We start from the raw sequence: 20,271 nt of genomic DNA, 5'->3' as shown, positions 1-20,271 counted from the left end.
CGATGAGGAAACTGAGGCACAGGGAGGTTGAGGAACTTGTGTGAGGTCCCACAGCGAGGGTGAGAGGGGACGGGGAACCACACTGGGCCGGCAGGAATCGGGCCTGCTCATGGGGTCTGCTGGGAGAACTTGTGGCCCTACCTCCTGCCCTCAGGACGTCTCTCAGGTGGAACAGCCAGATGCCCTCGGCGGATGGGGCGTGGGCAGGTAAGGCAGCTCAGGCCCCTCTGCCAGAGAAAGCCAGAGGTTTCCAGCCTCGACAAAGCAGAGTGCGCTCCAGGAAAGACAGGCCATTTAGGGTGGGGTCGAGTCCCTGCAGGGCTGCTGCCACCGCAGCAGAGACCACCCGCCCAGACCCGGGCTCCTTTCCTGAGGCGGCACCGTGTCTCCGGGCCTTTTGGTTCTGGGGCCCAAACGCCAAGTCACCATGAGTTGCCCATTTGAGAGGAGCCAATCCCACATCTCTTCCGTCACTTGCACACTCTGGGGTACAGATAGACCCTTGGGGGGCCCAGGGGAAGTGGTGAGGCCTCCAAGCTGGGGGTGCCTGAGGTTCCCAGAGGAAGGAGGCCCCTTTCCTTTGGGGAGCTGCCCCTAACCTCAAGCTCCTGACCGCAGTCTCCAGACGGACGGCTTGTGCACGAGAGGCACCAGGAAGCAGGCCAGCGACACTTCCCCACCCCAGCCCTTCATGCCCCAGGGGTCCCCGACTGACTTGGCATCTCCCCGCGAGGCTGTAGCCCCAGCCCTGCGTCACGTGTCACCGTGTCAGCGCTGCTTCGGCCACCTCCCCAAATCTTCCTCAAACGCACCCCTCCCCCAACCCTGTGTCCCTTCCCTCAGCCGGGCGCGTGTCTCCCAGGGCCTGGACGCGGGAGTCTGGCCCCCAGCGGCGCCCTCCCCCCTGCAGCCAGCGGCATCTCTGTAAACCCCACGGACCTCGGGGGCCTCCTCTGCTTAGCGCTCTCCACGGAAAACCGGAAATGGCCTACGCGTTCGTGAGGGAGGGGCTGGATAAATCCATGATGGTCTGTGCACGGCGTGGACAGCCGCACAGCTAACTGGACGGATGGAGAGTGCAGCACGGCCTGAGAAGATCCGCGGGTGGGCAAGAGAGAGAACGGCCAGGGCAGAATGTCCCCTGGGCCTCTCGGGACCTCAGCTGCCTCAACTGGAAAAGGGGGACAATAATGCTACCTAAGTCACAGGGTTAGCGAGAGCAGTAAAGGCGCCAGCGCTTGCCATGGGCTCGGTGCGGTGCCGGCGCGAAGCACGCGTGAGCTACAATGATTCCGTAAAGGAAGCTGGCAAGTGCGTGTGTATGTGTGTCCACGAGAGCACGTGCATGTGCAGTCGAGGTGCAGAGAAAGTTCTGGAAGGATTCCAAATTCTTCATGATGTTTCATCCAAAAGGTGTGGGACAGAGAGGAAAATCCCTTTTTTACTTTATGTGCTGTATCACTTGACATTTAGAAATTACTTTGTCAAGAATTGTTTTTTTTTTTAAAGATTTTATTTATTTATTTGACAGAGAGAGAGACAGCCAGCAAGAGAGGGAACACAAGCAGGGGGAGTGGGAGAGGAAGAAGCAGGCTCCCAGCGGAGGAGCCTGATGCGGGGCTTGATCCCAGAACGCTGGGATTACTCCCTGAGCCAAAGGCAGACGCTTAACGACTGCGCCACCCAGGCGCCCCTGTCAAGAATTGTTTTTTAATGAGACTTAAAAAAAAAAAAATACACACACTGAAGAGCTTCCCGCGACTCCCCTCTGGATGAGGCCTAAAGCCCTCTCTGGGTCCACCCGGCCCTGCACAGTTGGTGCTGTCGCCCTCTCCCACGGCCCCTCTGCTGGAGGGCCCCACACTCTCCCTCACCTCCTGATCTGGCCGTGCCCCCTCCCCAGGCACACAGACGCTCACAACTTCCAGAAGAGTCTCGGGAATAAACTGCTGTTCGGTCACAGCACACCCACCCCTTCCTCCCCTACTCTCAAGAGCGTTGCCTCCACTTCTTCTAGGGGCAGAGGGAGACCAGGGGATTAGGATTTGAGAGTGAGGAATCCAGTCAGGTCTGGGTTCAAATCCCGCCTCCGCTATTTACTAGCTAAATCTTCTTGGGCAAGTCACTTTGTGTCTCAGCATCCTTATCTTTAAAATGGGGATAATAATAAACCTAACATCTGAGAATCAAACGAGAGAGGCCAAGGGCCAGGCACAGAATAACATTATCAGAGGAACAATGCAAGAGGAGGCAGGCATTACGTGTCAAGGCCTTGAATGCCGAGCACAGAGCCAAGAACTTTACATGCAGTTGATACTCCACTGTCCTGACAGCACAATGAAGTAGGGACTATAAATGTGCCCATTTAACAGATGGAACCAGGGTTCAGAGAAGCCAAACCTTGCCTGAGGCCACACAGCAGGTGAGTGCACCAGGGCTGGGATGCTCGAGGTCTAGGAGAGGGGCAGCACCTCTGGTGTACCACCCGCTGTGCAGCCCCCACGGCTCCTGGTGCATCCACCACACTCCACGATCTCTGCCTCCCAGACACAGAGGCAACGCAGGGGTCAGAGGGCAACCCCTGACATCACCCACCGAAACTCTGGACCTTCCAGAGAAACAGAAGCATCACAAAAATACAGACCTGGAGCTAGAATGCCAGGTTCAGATGCCGGCTTGCCACTTCCTAGTCATGCAGCCCCAAGGGGACCTCAGTCTACCCCTTATCAAAAATGGGAATCAGCATAATCGTTCCCACATAACTAGTCTTGTAAGAAAACATGAGGTAATACTTATAGAGGGCCTCGTAGATAGGAAGTGCCCAATAAATATTAGCTATCATCATCATTACTGTGGAAGACCTTTTTTAGATCCTTGCTCTTTTTTTTTTTAAAGGATTTATGTATTTATTTGAGAGACAGAAAGAGAGTGCATGAGCGAGAGGAGGAGCAGAGTGAGAAGGACAAGCAGACTCCACGCTGAGCACAGAGCCCCAGATGGGGCTTGATCTCACAACCCTGAGATCATGACCTGAGCCAAAATCAAGAGTCGGACGCTTAACCGACTGAGCCACCCACGCGCCCCAGATCCGTGCTCTTTTGTAATCACTCTTACAATGAGGCAAAGGCCTCCCAGATTCCTACTTGTGCCAAGCTCAGTGCATGGCCGTGGAGGGACTGTCTGGTAGAGTTCACGAGGAGCCCAGGCCTGGAAAAGCCACTTCACACTTCACAGGGCAAGAGTCCAGAAAAGACAAACATGCCCACTAGTTAACCTTGCTCTGAGATCCTTGCCAATCCAATGAGCTAAGAATAAGAAATGGAAGTAATAAAATGAAATTAGAAAAGAGAAGACAGGTATCATCATCTGCAGATGTTATCAGCACAGATCTGGGAAATCCAAGAGAATCTGCCGCAAAACCATTAAACAAACAGCAAATTAAGTCAAGTGGAAGGAAATTAAAAGTTAATACCCCAAAATCAACAACGTATCTATATACCAACAGCAATCAGAAAGTACAATCAGGAGCACCTGAGTGGCTCAGTCGGTTAAGCAACTGACTCTTGATTTCAGCTGAGGTCATGATTTCAGGCTCGTGAGATCCAGCATCGCATCAGGCTCCGTGCTCAGCACAGAGTCCGCTTGAGGATTCTCTCTCTCCTTCTCCCACTGCCCCTCCCCCCACTCACGCCCGTGCTCTCGCTCTCAAATAAATAATAAACAAAATCTCTTAAAAGAGAAAAGAAAATCAGGGGCACCTGGGTAGCACAGCGGTTAAGCGTCTGCCTTCGGCTCAGGGCGTGATCCCGGCGTTATGGGATCGAGCCCCGCATCAGGCTCCTCCGCTGGGAGCCTGCTTCTTCCTCTCCCACTCCCCTTGCTTGTGTTCCCTCTCTCGCTGGCTGTCTCTCTCTCTGTCAAATAAATTTTAAAAATCTTTAAAAAAAAAAAGAGAGAGAGAAAAGAAAATCAAAGAAAGCTTAGCATTATGAAAATATCAATTCTTCCTAAATTAATCTAAAAACTGAATGTGATCCCAATAAAAACCCCAACAAGATTTTTTTCAATCTAGGTATATCAATTTTAAAGTTACAAGTAAAAGTAAATGTATACAAGTAGCCAGGAAAATCCTAAAAAGAAGAGTAATGATGCGGAAATAGCCTGACCATGTAGTGAAAATTACTATAATTAAAACTGTGTCATATCAGCACAAAAACAGGCAAATCAATGTAAAAGAAGAGAGGGTCCAAAAATTGCCCCAAATATACAGGGATTTAACACATAACAAAAGTGGCAAAAAAGGTAGATTATTTTTAAGATAGAGCTGAGATCAATGACCCACCATCAGGAAGCAAAGTTGGGTTTCAAACCTACTCCATATGCCTATAAATTCCAGATCGATCAGATTTAAAACACACAAAAATAAAACCAGAAAGTTTAAAAAGGGGAGCAGAGAATAAAATTTCTAATCTCAAAATGGGAAAAACATTTCTTAACACAGGGCAAAACCTAAAAATCATTCTTAAAATGATAAATCTATCTACATAAAAATCTAAAATGTCTGCATGGCAAAATAAATATCATAAACTAATTCAAAAGGCAAACAACAAACTAAGAAAAATATTTGTAACTCCTATGAGAGAAAAGGGTTTTCCCCTTATATATAATAAACTCCCACAAAATAAGAAAAATAATCACAGATAGTTTACAGCAAACCAAATGGCTCTTCAACACACAACACAATGCTCACCTCAGTTATAAGATTATCAAATTAAAAGTACACAATTTCCCGAACCATAACAGAACACACATTCTTCTCAAGGGCACATGGCACATGGAACATTGTCTGGGATAGACCATATTCTAAGCCATAAAACAAGCCTCAATCAATTTAAGGAATGAAATCATAAAAAGTATGTTTCCAACCCAATATAATGAACTAAGAAATCAATAACAAAAATTATAAATATGTAAAAATTAATATACTCTTCAATAACCAATGAGTCAAAGAAATCATCAAGACAATAGAAAATACTTTGAGGTGAATGAAGATGAAGACACAACATATCAAAATGTATGGGGTGCAGTAAAAGTAGAACTGAAAGGTTAATTTATAGCTGTAAATGCCTCTATTAAAAAAGAAGAAAGAAAAATAAATAAATAAAAAAGAGGAAAGATTGCAAACCAATAACCTAACCTTCCACCTTAACACAATAGCAAAAAAAGAAGCAAATTAGCCCTAAAGCAAGTGAAAGGAGGGAAATAAAGATTAGGGCAGAAATTAATGGCCCAGAAAATTAAAAAAAACAACAGAGAAAAATCAACAAAACCAAAAGTAGGTTCTTTAAAAAGATCAACAAAATTGACAAACCTTTAGCTTCACTGAACAAGAAAATCAGAGAGAAGACTCAAATTACTAAAATCAGAATGTAAGAGAGAACGATACTACAAACCTTACGGAAATAAAGAAAGTTGTAAGGGAACGCTATAAACAATCCTACTCCAACAAAAAGAAAAGTCAGATGAAATGGACCAACTCCTAAAAAAACACAAACTACCAAAATAAGAAGAAATAGGAAATCTGAATATAACTAAAACAAATAAAGAGATTGAATGAGTAATTTTAAAACATCTTACAAATAAAGACCCAGGCCCAGATGGCTTTACTGGTGAATTCTACCAAACGTTTAAAGAAGAATTAATACCAAGTCTTCACTGGGAACACCACCCAACTTGTTCTAAGAAGCCAGCATTACCCTGATACCAAACCCAGACAAAGACATCATTTTAAAAAAAAAAAAAGGAGAAAACTAAAGACTGCTATGTCTTATGAATATAAGACATAAAAATCTTCGAGGCGCCTGGGTGGCACAGCGGTTAAGCGTCTGCCTTCGGCTCAGGGCATGATCCCGGCGTTATGGGATCGAGCCCCACATCAGGCTCCTCTGCTATGAGCCTGCTTCTTCCTCTCCCACTCCCCCTGCTTGTGTTCCCTCTCTCGCTGGCTGTCTCTATCTCTGTCAAATAAATAAATAAAATCTTAAAAAAAAAAAGACATAAAAATCTTCAACAAAATACTAGCAAACTGGATTCAACAACATATAAAAAGAATTATACATCACGACCAGGTGAGTACAAGGTTGGTTTAACTTCCTGAAAACTGATTAATGTAATACACCGTAACAAATAGAATAAAGGACAAAAAACACACAAAAATCTCAACAGATGCAGAAAAAGGTATTTAACAAAATCCAGCATGATAAAAACACTCAACAAATTCCCTGGAAGTGAACTTTCTCAATCTGATAAAGGGCATCTTTATTTTTACCTAACATCATACTTAAAGGTGAATAACTGAATGCCTTCCCCCTAAGATCAGGAATAACACAGGGATGTCCACTCTTACAACTTCTATTTAACACTGTACTGGAGGTTCCAGGCAGGACAATAGAGAAGAAGATGAAATAAAAGGCAACCAGATTAGAAAGGAAGAAGTAAAGCTATCTCTGTTTGCAGATGACATGATCTTATATACAGAAATTCCTAAGGATTCCACTAAAAAATTATCAGAACTAATAAACAAGTTCAGCAAGGTTGCAAGGTATAAGATCAACATATAAAAACTAAATTATATTTCTAAACATTAGCAATGAAAATAAAATTAAGAAACCAATTTATAGTATCAAAGAAATACTTAGGAATAAGAGTAACCAAAGAAGCGTAAAATTTACACTCTAAGAAACTTCAAAAATTGTTGAAAGAAATTAAAGAAAATCTAAATAATGAAAAGACACCCCATGATCATGGATTGGAAGACTGAACATTGCTAAGATGGCAATATTCCCCAAATTCATCTACAGACTCAATATAATCTCTATCAAAATGCCAGCTATCTTCTTTGCAAAAATTGACAAACCGATCCTAAAATTCATATGGAAGGTCAACGGACCCAAAATAGCCAAAACAATCTTGAAAAAGAGAAGCAAAGCTTGAGGGCTCACTCCTCTCAATTTCAAAACTTAGGGGAAAGTTCCAGTAATCAAGACGCCATGGGGGCACCTGGCTGGCTCAGACGGTAGAGCACACAACTCTTGATCTTGGGATGGTGAGTTAGAGCCCCACGTTGGGGGTAGAGATTACTTTGAATGAATGAATGAATGAACGAATGAATGACAGCATGGTACATGAAGACAGACATATAAATCAATGGGACAGAATTAAGGAACAGAAATAAACCCTCACATTTACAGTCAGTTGGGTTTTGACAAGAGGGCCAACACCACACAATAGAGAAAATACAGTCTTTTCAACAAACGGTGCAGGAAACACTGGATATACACATGCAAAAGAAAGAAGCCGGATACCTTCCTCAAACCCTACACCAAAAATTAACTCAACATGGATCGTGAACCTAAACATGCAAAGTAAAGCTGAAAAAAATTTTTGTAAGAAAATACAGAATAAATTCACAACCTCGGTTTCTTCGATATAATGGATAAACTGGATGCCATCAAAATTAAAAACCTTTGTGTCCAAGGGACACCATCAAGGAGGTAAAAAGAATTCACAGAATGGGAGAAAATATTTGCAAATCATATATACGATAAGGGATCTGCGCGTAGGATATATAAAAAACCCTTACAACTCAACAACAAAAAGACAAACAACCCAATTAAAAACGGGGCCAAGGATTTGAACAGACATTTCTCCAAAGAAGAACTACAAATGGCCAATAACTGCATAAGAGGCTCAACCTCATGAGTCACTGAGGAGACGCAAATCAAAACCACAGCGAGCTACCCCTTCCCCCCACTAGGAAGGCTACAATTGAACAGTCAGATAACAGCAGGTTGTTGGAAACCTCACACCTTGCTGGTGGGAATGGTCAGTGGTGTTGCTGCTTTGCACAACGGCCTGGCATTTCCTCAAAAGATTAAATACAGAGTTACCGTACGATCCAGAAGGTCTGCTCCAGGTATGTACCCAAGAGAAAAGAAAACATTCCCATAAAAATTGGGTATGTGAATAGTCATAACGGCCTTATTCACAATAGCCAAAAAATGGACACCACCATATGTCCAGCAGCCGATGAATGGACAAATCAAACGTGGTTACTCCATCCAGACGATGGAATATTCCTTGGCAAGAAAAAGGAATGGTGGACCGATAACATGCCGTGACACGGATGAACCCTGAAAACGTGATGCTGAGTGAAAGGAGCCAGACACAAAAGACCACATTCTGGTGGATTCCATTTATATAAAAGGCCCGGAATAGGCAAACCTGCAGAAACGAAAGACTGGTCGTTGCCTGGAGCTAGCGGAGGGACACAGGAGGGGTGCGGGGAGTGACTAACGGGCACACAGCTCTCTCTGGGGTGAGACAAATGTTCTAAAATTGATTGTGGTGACAGTTACCCAACTATACCAAAAACCATTAAATAGTACATTTTAAATGGCTGAGTTGTTTGGCATGTGAATTATATCTCAGTAAAGCTGTGATATTTAAAAAACAAGACAAAACACTACCGCAGAGGGCCGCTGTTCCACTATTAGATTGGCAAAGACCCCGAAATCCTAGAGCAACCCGCAGTGCGTCAAAATTACAAGGGCACATGCCCTCTGACCCTGCAGCCTGGGATTAATCCTAGAGGAGTCCTCCCACATGAATACTGTGTTCGACTGCAGATCTCCGTCAGAACCGTCTGTAAGAAGCAAAAGACTGCAAACAGCCGAAGTATTCTTCGCTAATTCAGTAAAGCACGGTCTCCGGCCACACCATGAATATTATGCAACCATGAAAAAGACAGCAGTGACACCGACTGATCCCCAAAGTACGCTGTCAAGAAAAGACAGTCAGGTGTAGAAGAGGGTATACCACATGTGACCGTGTGTGTGTGTTACATGCTTATAGATGCCTCCATCTCCCTGGAAGGACACACCAGAACCCTTCCCAATGGTTGCCTCTGGCAACGAGACCTGGGTCCAAGAGAGGCTTTTCCCTGTCTTCCTTTGTACTTTGTACTTTGAATTTTTTTTTTTTTTACTATGTGTGTGTTAACGTTTTTTCTTTTCCTTTCAAGAAAAAATGCAGGCTTACCTGGTCTCAAATCCTGGTGCTCGCTCCCTCATAGCTGGGAAAGTCACTTCACGTCTCTGAGTGTCTGTGTTCTGCAAAGAGAGGGATAATAATAACATCTACCTTCAAGGTTCTTGTGAAGGAGTAAATAGGACAGCCTGTGCCCAGGGCTCCCCGCTGTGCTGGTGCCCATTCAGGGCATGGTCCTTGTTGCTTATTAACAGGTTACCCTGAACATGGAGTTGGACTGTAACAGGTGCCAGCAGAGAGCCTCAGACCAAATGTATGGAGCACCAGTAATCCTCTCGGACCCGGAGAAGCTGGGCAAGGCTTGCTGGGAGAGGCAGCATTTGAGGACTTCAAGGATGAGGAGTTCCACAAGCAGAGATGACCGGGGGCAGTGCTCCCGGCAAAGGGAGCCACGCACCCAAAGACCTGGAAATAGGAAAGCCCTGGGTATTCCCTCAATTGTGCATTCGCTGGCTCCTCCCACCAAGCTTAGCTGAGCACCTGCTAGACTCCAGGCACTGTGCGGGGAATGGCAGGCAAAGGTCAAGTGGCTAAACCAGCCAACGGAGGAATTACAGACAGTACAGTGATGGGGACAAGCAGGGACTGGGGAGAACCTCACAGCCTACTGCTCAGAGAGCAGACCTGGAAAAGGAGCCTCAGAGAGGGACAGGGGCGGCCGAAGGTCACACAGCAGGTTCTCAACTTCTGAAAAGAGCTCCACCCTCTCCCTCGTCCCACAGGCCTAGAGAAGAAGCAGCCCACAGGGGCCCTGCTGATGTGCACCCCTCAGAAGGTGGACACATACTATCTCAACTGGGGGCCCCACAAAAAGGAGGGACAATTGGTTCTCAGATGATAACAACAGCTGGTTGATGGGTGGATGCACTCCATGCATGAATCCCAGTGAACCCACTGCAGCCCTATGTGGCCAGCCCCATTTTGCAGATGAGAAAACTGAGGCATACAGAGGTCACGGTGCTTGCCTAAGGTCACAGAGCTCGTAAGAGGCAGCATCCACAAGCAGACTTGAACTGTCTGGGCTCTGCGGCCTCATGTCCCAGGGCTCCACCCCCAGGGGAGCCACCAACAGGGCCTGTATCAGCAGTCACAACCCCTCTCAGAAGGGCTCAAGGTGGGAGCTCTTCAGCCAGTCTAGGAATGTCTCCTGATAACAGTGACCCAGCCAGGGGTGGGGAAGAATGGGCGGTGGAGGTCGTACCAGGAATGTGTTGGGGTGGAGGAGGGAGGAGGTAGCGGGGAGGGAAACAGCCCATCGGCAGCCATCAGTCTGCGTCTGGAGAGAAGGACTGGAAAGGCCCCATCAGGCACCTGCCTGAGCCAGGTAGGCTATAGCCTCGTGGTTGGGGGATCCCGCCGCGGCCCATGGGAGGACTCTGGGTAAACTGACCAAAGCCTCCCTCGGTACCACAGAGATGCCATGGTCATCCCCAGGCAGCTGCAAAGGCAATGAGCTAACCGATGCAGAGCCCTGAGCGCAGAGGCCACGCCTCATAAATGGGACCCTTGCTATTGTGAACATGATTGTTCCCATTATTACTTAGCTCCCTGGTTCTCACCAGGACCCAGCTACGCAGGGACGGTCAGCCCCATCTTGCAGAGGAGGGGACAGAGGGAGGCTCAGAGAAGCCAAGTCAGGTGCCCTGGCCACCACCCAAGACAGAAGCGGTCCGCTGGGGATCCGGCTGTCCGGGCCCTAGGCCGCCATCAGCCCTTCTGTCCAAGGCCACTGGTCCCAGCTGGCCTCTGGCAGGTATCCGCACAGCTAAGCAGGGCTCCGCGGCCAGCCCATTGTCTATACGGGAAAATGGAGGCCAGGACAGGGGGAGTGGCTGACCTAAGGCCATGTATGGAGTGAACATGGGACCCTTCTGAACCTCCAAGGCTGGGTCCCCACCTGACGCCCCCTCTCTCCTCACAACAGCCCCTTGGGGCAGGTACCACCAGCACTGCCCTGTCCACGGAGGAGGCCAGAGGAACGTGGTGAGGGTTTCACAGAGGGGGCCTGAATCCCTTTCCTGCCTCCTCTACAGCCTCCCACACTCGAAGGAAGCTCCCCACGGGCAGGGGTCTTCACCTGAGTCCTTCATTCCTTTCACACTCTCAAAAGAATTCCCTGTCAAACTGGGGTGTTCTCCTACAAGCGGTTTCGGAATATGGAAGGTTCTCTGGCTCCAGAGTGGGGGAATCTGAACAATGACAATAGACATAGCTAGTATTTACTTAGTACCTACTATATGCCGCTCTCTTTACCCCATTTACAGATGAGGAAACTGACACACACCGATTAAATAATGGGACTAAAATCTCACTTCTTAGCAGCTAACTGGCAAGTCCCTCCCTCTCGGAGCTTCCCCCTACAGGGAAGGGCCCGAGGAAGGAGCCTTGGCGGGGCTCTTCTGGGTAGGGTCTAGGGCCACCTCAGCTCCCCCTCTGGAACTCAGTGCTATTGGCTGCTCCAATGCAGGCTGGTGGGATGGACTGGGGCATGCTGATGGCCACACTTCCCCCCCTCACATCCTCCCACCTAGGGTTCAAACTACCCCTTCAAATGCTCCAAATGCCCTGAAATGAGCCATGGCCATACTTGTGTCACATGTGAGGACCTAAAGTCTCCAGGAAGTCACCCAGCCAGGAAGTGGAAACCCAGATGCCAACACAGATCCCAGGGATCCCATAGCCCATCCTGTCTCCACTGGACCTAAAGGATGCATGGGAAGGGCAGTCTAGGAAGTTAGCACAGCATGTGCAAAGGCCCTGAGGCAGGAAGGTCAGATGTGCAGTGGGTTATCGAGTGAAAGGTCTGGACTGGGCCATTGCTGGTGTTTGGCCCAGGCCTGAAGAGGTCTGAAGGAGGCCCAGAGAGGGATCCATCTAGTAATTTAGATCAGAAAGTCCTGAAGAACTGAGAGGGGAGGCCATGAAGGTTTTCTCAGGCCCCTGAGGGTGTGGGGTGGGGCAGGGTAAGGTTACTGAGCCTTCAGCCCACAGCGATCCTGTCAGAGCAGAGTAAACTCCAGCCCTAGCAGGCTGGAGGAGCAAGAAGGGGCCTAAACCATGGTGGACTTCCCAGAGGCGGGGATATCTTGGCTGAGGTCCAAAGGCTGAGCCGTATGTGAAAAGAGGGAGGGGAAGTATGATCCAGGCAGAAGCGACTGCTTCAGCAAGTAAAGGCAGGGTTATGCAGAGAAAGGAAGGGAGCCGGTCAGTGTTAAGTCATGCAGCCTCAGTCTCCCAGCAGCAAAATGGGGAAAAAGACCGGTCGGTACACAGTGGTGGCTCCAGCTTTCCCACATCCACTTCCCACCATCCCCCCGACCAAGGCCCAAGAGGTCAGTCCCTGGAAGGGAGCTGCCGGGTCCTCCTGCCCATGGGAGCATCTTGGGGCCAGTGAGGTCGGTGGGCTCGGGAGGTTTCACCCACCCTAGTCCGCCCTCTACCCCAGAGCCTAGGCCAGGCAGCCCGGCCAGTGGGTGGGCAGGGCGGCTCGCAGGCCAGGAGGTCACGGCCCCAGTGTCAGAGAGCCTTCGTGAGACACCCCCCTTTGCAGAGACTAAGAGCTGAGGCTCGGGGTGGGGAGGGGGCACCCGGGCCCGGGTCACACGGCGAGGCGAGTCTGGCCCCTGAACGAGGGTGTGGGCAAGGGGACTGAAGAGAAGCTCCTTAAAGCACTAGGCCCAGTTCGGGCAGGTTTCAGGGACCCAGCCAGGTACCACCGGCCTCCATCAGAATCGCTGTGTGATCTCAGGCAAGTCACGCCCCACCCCGGGCTCGGTGTCTGGACCCGGAGAGAGGCCCTGGCATGCCAAGGGTTCCTTAGCACATACCACTCCCGACCGCACCCCCACCCCCCACCCCCGTGCCACTGAGGTGACAAGTCTTGCTCTCTCCCGGCCTCTCCAAGGTCATCTCTCCCGGGCTCCAGGCTGCCCCACCCCTGCTGGCTGGTGGCTGATGGGCCCTGGGGGGACAACTGCCAGCCAGCGGCCTCTGCCCACTGCATTCAGGGGCTCACAGCGTTCGCTACTCCCTGCCAGCAGCTCTGCCTCTGCTCCGGGAACACAGAGTGCCCCACCGCCCCGCCCACACCCAGGCAGGAACTCCGTGTAGGGACACTGGTGGGCAGGAGCACCTGGTGGCCTGGCCCCTCCGCACAGTCAGCCCTGAGCTCCACCCCTCCCCCAACCTCGAACCCAAACACAGGTGGCCCCCCGATGTGTGACCTCAGGAAGTCCAGTCGTCCCTTTACCTCGCCCATGAAACGATGCCTCTGCCGGACCTGAGGGAGGGAGCCTCTGGGCCAGGTTGGGGACAGTGGTCGGCAAGATGGCCTTAGAGCTCCTACCTGCTGCTCACGGGACGATGGCCCGCTGCTTTCTCCTTCCTCCCTACCCCTCGGCCCTTCCTTCAACTGGTAATCACCCTCTAGCCTCGAGACCTGGCACATGCTGTCCCCCCCCCCAAAAAAAAGCTTCCCCACCTGCCTCCCTGGACCCTTTACAAACTCCAGTGCAAGGAGGGATGGCAGGACGGAGGGAGGAAGAGATGGGGGGCGGGAGAGAAGGATGAATGTGTCCTGCCCAGGGCCCCAGACAATGAAGAGGTATAGGCCTCGGCCCTGGGTCTGTCCCGCCCCACAGCCTACACCCCAACCACCCCCCTCTCCTGCCACTGCGGGACGCGTCCCTGGGGCAGAGTTTCTGACCTCCCTGACCTACACAGGGCAGTGTGCAAGTCGGAGACAACTCCAGGCCCCAGGCCCCACCCGGCACAGGCCCGGGCACAGAACAGGGACCAGGGGATGTTTGCTGAGTGAGCAAGGAGCGAGGGAAGAGTGAGCCAGGGGCCATCCATGGGCCGGGGCCGCTGCAACATGTCTGGTCCCGTGTTTGTGGAGCAAACACGCTCGGGGCTGGCAGGCCTCAAACCGGCTCTGCCAGTGAGGCCGGGGCGGGGTGGGGCCCTGCAGGCTCAGGCTGGCGCCAGCCGAGAAATGGAGGGGTGCTGCTGGGGACAGGACCCGCAGCCCAGAGAAGGCAAAGGCTAAGTGGACCCTGGAGCTCCCACTAATCCCAGCCCCGCAGAAATAGAACCATTCCAGCCCCTGCCACTCATGGGTTTCTTCTCGGGCAGGAAGGGGACTCCTTTCCAGACTCCAGGCCCTGTAGAGTGCAGGATCCCTTCCCGCTAGGACCTGTCTCCTCCACCTGTCCACAGCCTAGAAGCCCTAGAGGGAAGGGGAAAGGTAAGGCCCGGAAGTGAGCGGCGCAGGAGCCGGGCCAGGCAGCTGGCCACCTGCTGTAAAACCCTGCTCTGTCCGCTAGCTGCTCCGTGGCCAGTTCCCCACGTGGAAAGTGGTATTGGGCATGGATTCCAGAGACCTTCAATCCCCCGGTGCGGAGTTATCTAGAAGGGACCACATGCCAACTGCAGCCCTGCCCCAAAGCCCAGCGCTGTAGGTGGACATAGTTAGAGGCCAGACTTACACACCTGTCCTTACTCTCCACAGAAACAACAATAATAAAAGCGCCTGCTGATTACTTCATGTTTATTGTATGCCCATGCACCACTTTCTCTGGCCCTCCCAACACTGCTGTGAGCTAGGGACCCCCGGCAAAGGAAACTGAGGTCCAGGTCACATGGCAAGTGAGAGTCCAGGCTCCTGACCCCACCCCTGAGGTCACACTGAGCAATCTCCATCTCCCCAAGACAGTTCAGAGCAGGAAAGAAATCTCAGGTACACCCAGAAATCTTTAGATGGAACTGGGGAGGCAGGGTCCATATTCCCCAAATCCATAGATCCCCTGAGTCCTGAGAGGCCAAGCCTCAACCCTGTCCCACTGTGTAATCCAGGCCATGGGTGTACCCCTCTTAGCCTCGGTTTTCTCATCTGTGAAATGGGTAGGATCCTGCCAGTTTCACCTGATGTGTCCGGCTGTTTAGAGCCACAGGAACTGGAAGGCTCAGTCCAGCCCTCAGGACAAGGTGAAGAAGGCACTGGGAGTTTGTGCCTTCAGATGAACCAGGGAGAGGGAACGAACATAAACCAGAAGCCACAGTGGTCTGTGGCTGGGACGCGGCTCCTCATCACCAGCTGCCCAAGAGAGGAAACATGATTCCTCCTGCCCCCATGGAACCCAGTGCCAAGTCCCGTCAGTCCCACCTCCAAGCACATCCTGAAGCCACTTCCTCTCATCATGGCCACCCCCCTAGTCCAGGCCCAGCCTCCTCCTCCAAGCTGGCCAACTGGGGGCAGAGAGCCTTTCTGGAATGTCAGCCTTGACCATCGCTCCTGCTTCACACAGCCCCTACAACACAAAGGACAAAGTCCTGACAGGGGCCTCCCAAGCCCTACAGCCCCACCCCCTCCACTTCTGATCTGCTCACACTGTCTACTGTTTCCCCTTTCCCTGAGAACCCAGTGCACACACTCACTCAGGCCTTTGCCCCTGCTGCTCCCGCGGCCCAGAGCACATACACGTCCCCAGACACGTCCATACCCCCCTCCTTCACTTCCTTCAAGTGCTTTACTCAGACGTCACGGGCTCAGAGGGCCTTTCCTGGCCACCTGTTTAAATGGCAACACACCCAGCCGGCTCTGCCCTCTCTTTGAGTCTCATTTCAAAAGCCACGTCCTCGCAGAAGGCCTCTCTTGACCTCCTCCAGCCCAAGCGAGGACCTTCAACTTCTCCTTCCTAGCACGGCCCACAGCTCTGATGACACAGCTCACTGTGAGAACACACGCCTGAGGAGCACAGGGGCCACTCCGGTCTCACTCACAGCTGAATGCCCTGCAGGAGGTGTACCATTCAAAACAGTGAACAGCAGGGATGCTTGGCTACCAGCTGGCCAGAGTGGACACTGGCCGAAAGCATAGGGACTAGCATGGAGTGGATGCCTGGTAATTACTGGATGGATGGATGGATGGATGGATGGATGGATGGATGGATGGATGGACGGACGGACGGACAGACAGATGGATGGACAGATGGATGGATAGATGGATGGATAAGTCAACAGGGCACACACAGTGCGCTTGGGACTTGCCAGGGATGCCCAGGGCCCTGAGAAAGTGGCCCAGAGAAGGGACGGATCCGCCCAAGCTCACCAGCCAGGCTCTGGCCTCCACAGCTGCAGCCAGCCCAGCCTCTCTTCCTGCACAACCCGACTTTCATTTCCCATCTTCTCTGTCTGAGGAAGCTCCTTCCCCCAGGGGAACTGGGTGAAGAGGAGGGGCGGGCGGCCCTCTGGTCCCTGAAGAGGGGGGCTCCCAGGCTCCATCTGTCCTGCCACAAAGGGGCTTTGTCCTCGGTGCCTGTGCTGAGCCCGGGGCAGACCAGAAACCACCCCTCAGCCGCCCAGCAGGTCCCACCACCCCTGGTCAGCTGGGCCAACAGCTCCAAAGCCAGACCCCAGGGGCTGGCATGGTGTTGGGCACAGCCCTCTGAAATCTCATTAAACCCTAGGAGACTCTAGGGTGACCCCCATTTTACAGATGGGAAAACTGAGGCTCAGAACAGCAAAGATACTTGGCCAAAGTCTCCAGGCCGACAGACAACAAAGCTGGGTTTCAAACCCATGCCCTTCTGGCACCAGAGTCTTCAGCCATGGTTCTCAACCCACTTTGTCTAGAGTACAGACCCTCTGGGTTCAAGAGGGTGGAGGGGACCTTCTGGAGCCATGCCTAGCCCTGCACCCAAGCGGGAAGACCTTGGCCCTGGCAAGGTTCACCCAACAAGGCAGGGAGGCCAGGCCCTGAACCCAGAGCCCTTGCCCCATGCACAGTCCATGTCCCAGGCCCCTTCCGAATCGGCCAGCCAGGCCCCAACATGTCTCCACCACTTCCTGCTAGGTGGGCTCCCGCAGGGAACGGATGTACAGGCAGGCACAGTGGGGCTGAGGCTCCCACCCCTCACCCTGCCGCTCCCCCATCAATCCCAGACCTGCCATTTGTCTGGCCAGCACCCACCTCCTCTCCAGGGCCACTTCACCAAAGCCACAATGCCAAATGAATCAGTCCTGCCCAGCAGTCTCTCCTCAGGCCCAAGGGCAGCATGTGGACTCCCTGAGCAGGCCCTCAGAGCTCTCCACAGATGGGCACCAGCCCCTCTCAAGTCAAAACTCTACCACTCCTTGGGGCTCCAACAAGAGGAACTACTCATATCACACCTTCAAGCCCTGGTTCAAGCTCCACCTCCTCACAGAGAACTATCTCATCCTTTCAGGGATGTCACGTACCGCTACCTCCAGGAAGTCCTCCCTGGTCTGTTCCCTCCGAGGCCCTAGACAGGGGTTCTTGATCTCTATCCAGAACCCCAGCCTCCCTGGGCTACCTTCACTTGGCAACAGCAATTGAGCGCTGGAGAGCCGGGTCTGACCCTTCTCTATGTCTTCCCTTCACACCTTCAGCAGGAGGCCTCAGCAAAGCCTGGCAAGGGATTAAGGCTTTGCCTGGTCAACCTAGTCACCTTCCAACTACCTTGTACGTGAGCTGACACTCCCCACTTCCCCAGGCTGTGCCTGCATACACCAGGTGAGTTCCCACCTCCAGATCTTCACCCAGGCTCTCCTTTCTTCCTGGCATGCCCTCACCATTCTTTTTTCCTCGTGAGCTCCTGCTCAACCTTTAAGACTCGAGCCAGGTATCACCTCCTCTAGGAAGCCCTTCTGGCCTTGCAGCGGGCTGCCATAGTTCCCACGGGGCCTGCCCTGCGGTAAGTCAATGATCAGGCTTTGTTGGCCTCCAACAGGGTGCGGGCTGGTCCCAGGGGGCATCCTTGGGGTCTCCAGCACCCAGCACAAGGCCCAGGCACCAGCAGCAGGTAATCAAGAGTCCAGCTGCCAACTCCCTACCCAGAGAATCCAGGGACAGAGGCCAGGAACAACTCCCAGAGGCAATAATGAGTCCTATTTTGCCCATGCTGCCCACAGATCTAAGGTATGGGCGGAGTGGTGGTGGGGGGTGCTTTCTGCAAATGGCCAACTGGTAACCAAACCCACGTCGTTTCTAAAACTAGGGCACAGGAGAGAAACGGGAACAGCAGAATTGTCCCCAAATAGAACTGTGGCTCATCTGGTTCCAGGGCCTTCGGGAACACCTGGCAGGGAGGGGGGTGGGGAGCACAGGTGGCTGCTCCCAAGGCTCGGAAGTTTGGAGGGCAGGAAGGTCAACATCACCGCAGTCACTGCTGATACCTGCGCGCGCGCCCCCCCCCCCACGGTCGGTCCAAATCCTGGAAGGTGGCGGTCCACTCCCACTCACCCTCACCTAACTACAGGGTGCTCGCTAAACTGTCCTACCTCTGAGCCTCTGCTCACGTGGGTCCTCTGCCTGGAATGCTGTTCCCCTTATCTTGCCAGTCAGAATCCTGCCTATCCTCATAACCATAACCACCAGCTGGGGCCTTTCTCTAAGCCTGGTGTGGACAGGCGTCTGGGGGGAGATGAGCTTATCCAGTCCTCCCAACAGCCCAGTGAAGAAAGACGCCTGCCCCCATCTCATAGATGAGAAATTGAGGCTGATTAAGAGAAGCCGCGTGTCCAGGGCACACAGCAGAGGCGGCAGGTAGACCGGCTGATGTGGTGGGACCTGGGCGCCAGTAGCCACAGGGCACCCAGAAGGCCTGGCCAGGGCTGGTTCAGCCTCCTAGGCAAGCCCAGCCTTGAGAACTTGGCATAATTCAGGGACCAAGGGCACAGGGCACAGCCCCCACCGGTGTAGACAGGAGCCCCTACCTCCCCCAACCCCCACCCTAGGGTGGCTGCTGACTGAGGAACCACATTGGTTTGATGTGACAGAACTATCTCCCCACAATATGCACAAACCCACTGCGCAGATGAGAAAACTGAGTCCTGGGAGGGGACAGTTTCCCCATCTGGAAAGTGGGATGTGCCCCCAGGAACCTGCGACATCCCTCTGTGGCCTGGTGGATGCTATTTCCTTTCTCTCAGTCTCAGTTTTCCTATCTGGAGAATGGGATTGTCACTCCTTTCTTCTTCAAGTCGATACAAATTACACAACATAGCAGCTGACACTTACTCAGCACATACTATGTGCTGGCTCTGCCGAGAGCATCCTGCACCTCGCTTGATCCTAGAACAAGCCCATGACCTGGATACTGTCCTTAGGCCCATTATTTCAGATAGGGAAGCTGACACTCGCCAAAGTCACACAGCTTTTGGGTGACAGCAGTTGGAGGTGGAGGAGAAGCCCTGGGGTTGGGGGCCGGTGGCTTCCCAGAGAAGTCTCCTGGCCTCACCGCCCTGAGAGGAATGCGGGGGAGGGGCTGGAGGAGGGTCAGGGGTCAGACAGGAGGCAAAGGAGGGCTCAGCCTGGATGAGGCAGGACAGGCCTGTAGAGTTCACGGGGCCCTGGGTCCAAATTTAAGAACTGCGGGACCTTGGGCCAGTCTCTCTGCTTGTCTGAGCCTTGGTCGCTTGTCAGGTGAAATGGGGCCAGGACCGCTGCCTTGCAGAACGCTGAGAGGACCAGACACAACCACTTGCCCCGCACCAACCTGGGGCCCAACTATGTGCTGAGGGAGCCAGTGACTTCTGAAGGAACCCCAAGGGCTGGTTACCGTCCCTCAGGATCACGGCTGCAGCTGGTTCTCCACTCAGAAGGTCCGGGAACGCGGGCGCGCCGCTGACCCTGGAAGGAACCCTCCCAGCTCTGCCAGCCTTGCAGGCCGCGTGACCTCAGACAAGTCACTTCACCTCTCCGAACCTCCAAATCCTTTCATGGGGCTCTGAGAGAGGGGTTCCTGCCTCGGGAGACGGGGCCTTCATGGGGCTGTGGGTGGGGTTCGGTCCCATCCGCGCAAGCAGAGAGGGCAGCCGGGGTGACCCTGACTTGGGGCCTCAGTTTCCTCATCTGCCAAATGAATGCAGATGATTACGGGCTCTGCTCTGAGGGGGCTGCGGAAAGCGCTTTATAAACTGTGAAGCGCGACACCCGGAGCGATGGTTACCGCCTACGACTTGCCATCCAGGCCAGGACGTGTCAGCGCCCTGAGGGAAGGCAGAGAAGGGGCGCAGCGGGCTGGGGCACAGGGGGCGCTCGCTAAGAGCTTCCCGCAGGCGGAGGCAGGGGCGTCTTAGCCACCTGACAGGCACGGAGAGGGAGGGCCGCTGGCCTGTGGGCCCACGGGGGGGGGGGGGGGG

General features: G+C 52.5%; 1 protein-coding gene across 3 annotated transcripts in view; it reads right to left on the bottom strand.

Moving 5' to 3' along the window:
• The window catches only part of SRC (SRC proto-oncogene, non-receptor tyrosine kinase), a 52,139-nt gene that overhangs the window by 23,246 nt on the left and 8,622 nt on the right, over positions 1-20,271 (bottom strand). For all 3 annotated transcript variants that reach the window (XM_040638295.1, XM_040638297.1, XM_040638294.1), the window contains exon 2: positions 9,100-9,170. The gene's annotated coding sequence lies outside the window, so the exon portion shown is untranslated. The remainder of the gene's footprint in view (positions 1-9,099; positions 9,171-20,271) is intronic.

The sequence above is a fragment of the Ursus maritimus genome, unplaced genomic scaffold (assembly GCF_017311325.1).
Source record: "Ursus maritimus isolate PB19 unplaced genomic scaffold, ASM1731132v1 scaffold_22, whole genome shotgun sequence".
In the NCBI taxonomy this organism is placed as follows: Eukaryota; Metazoa; Chordata; class Mammalia; order Carnivora; family Ursidae; genus Ursus; species Ursus maritimus.
The sequence above is the reverse complement of the archived record's forward strand: the minus strand, read 5'-3'. Positions and strand labels throughout refer to the sequence as shown.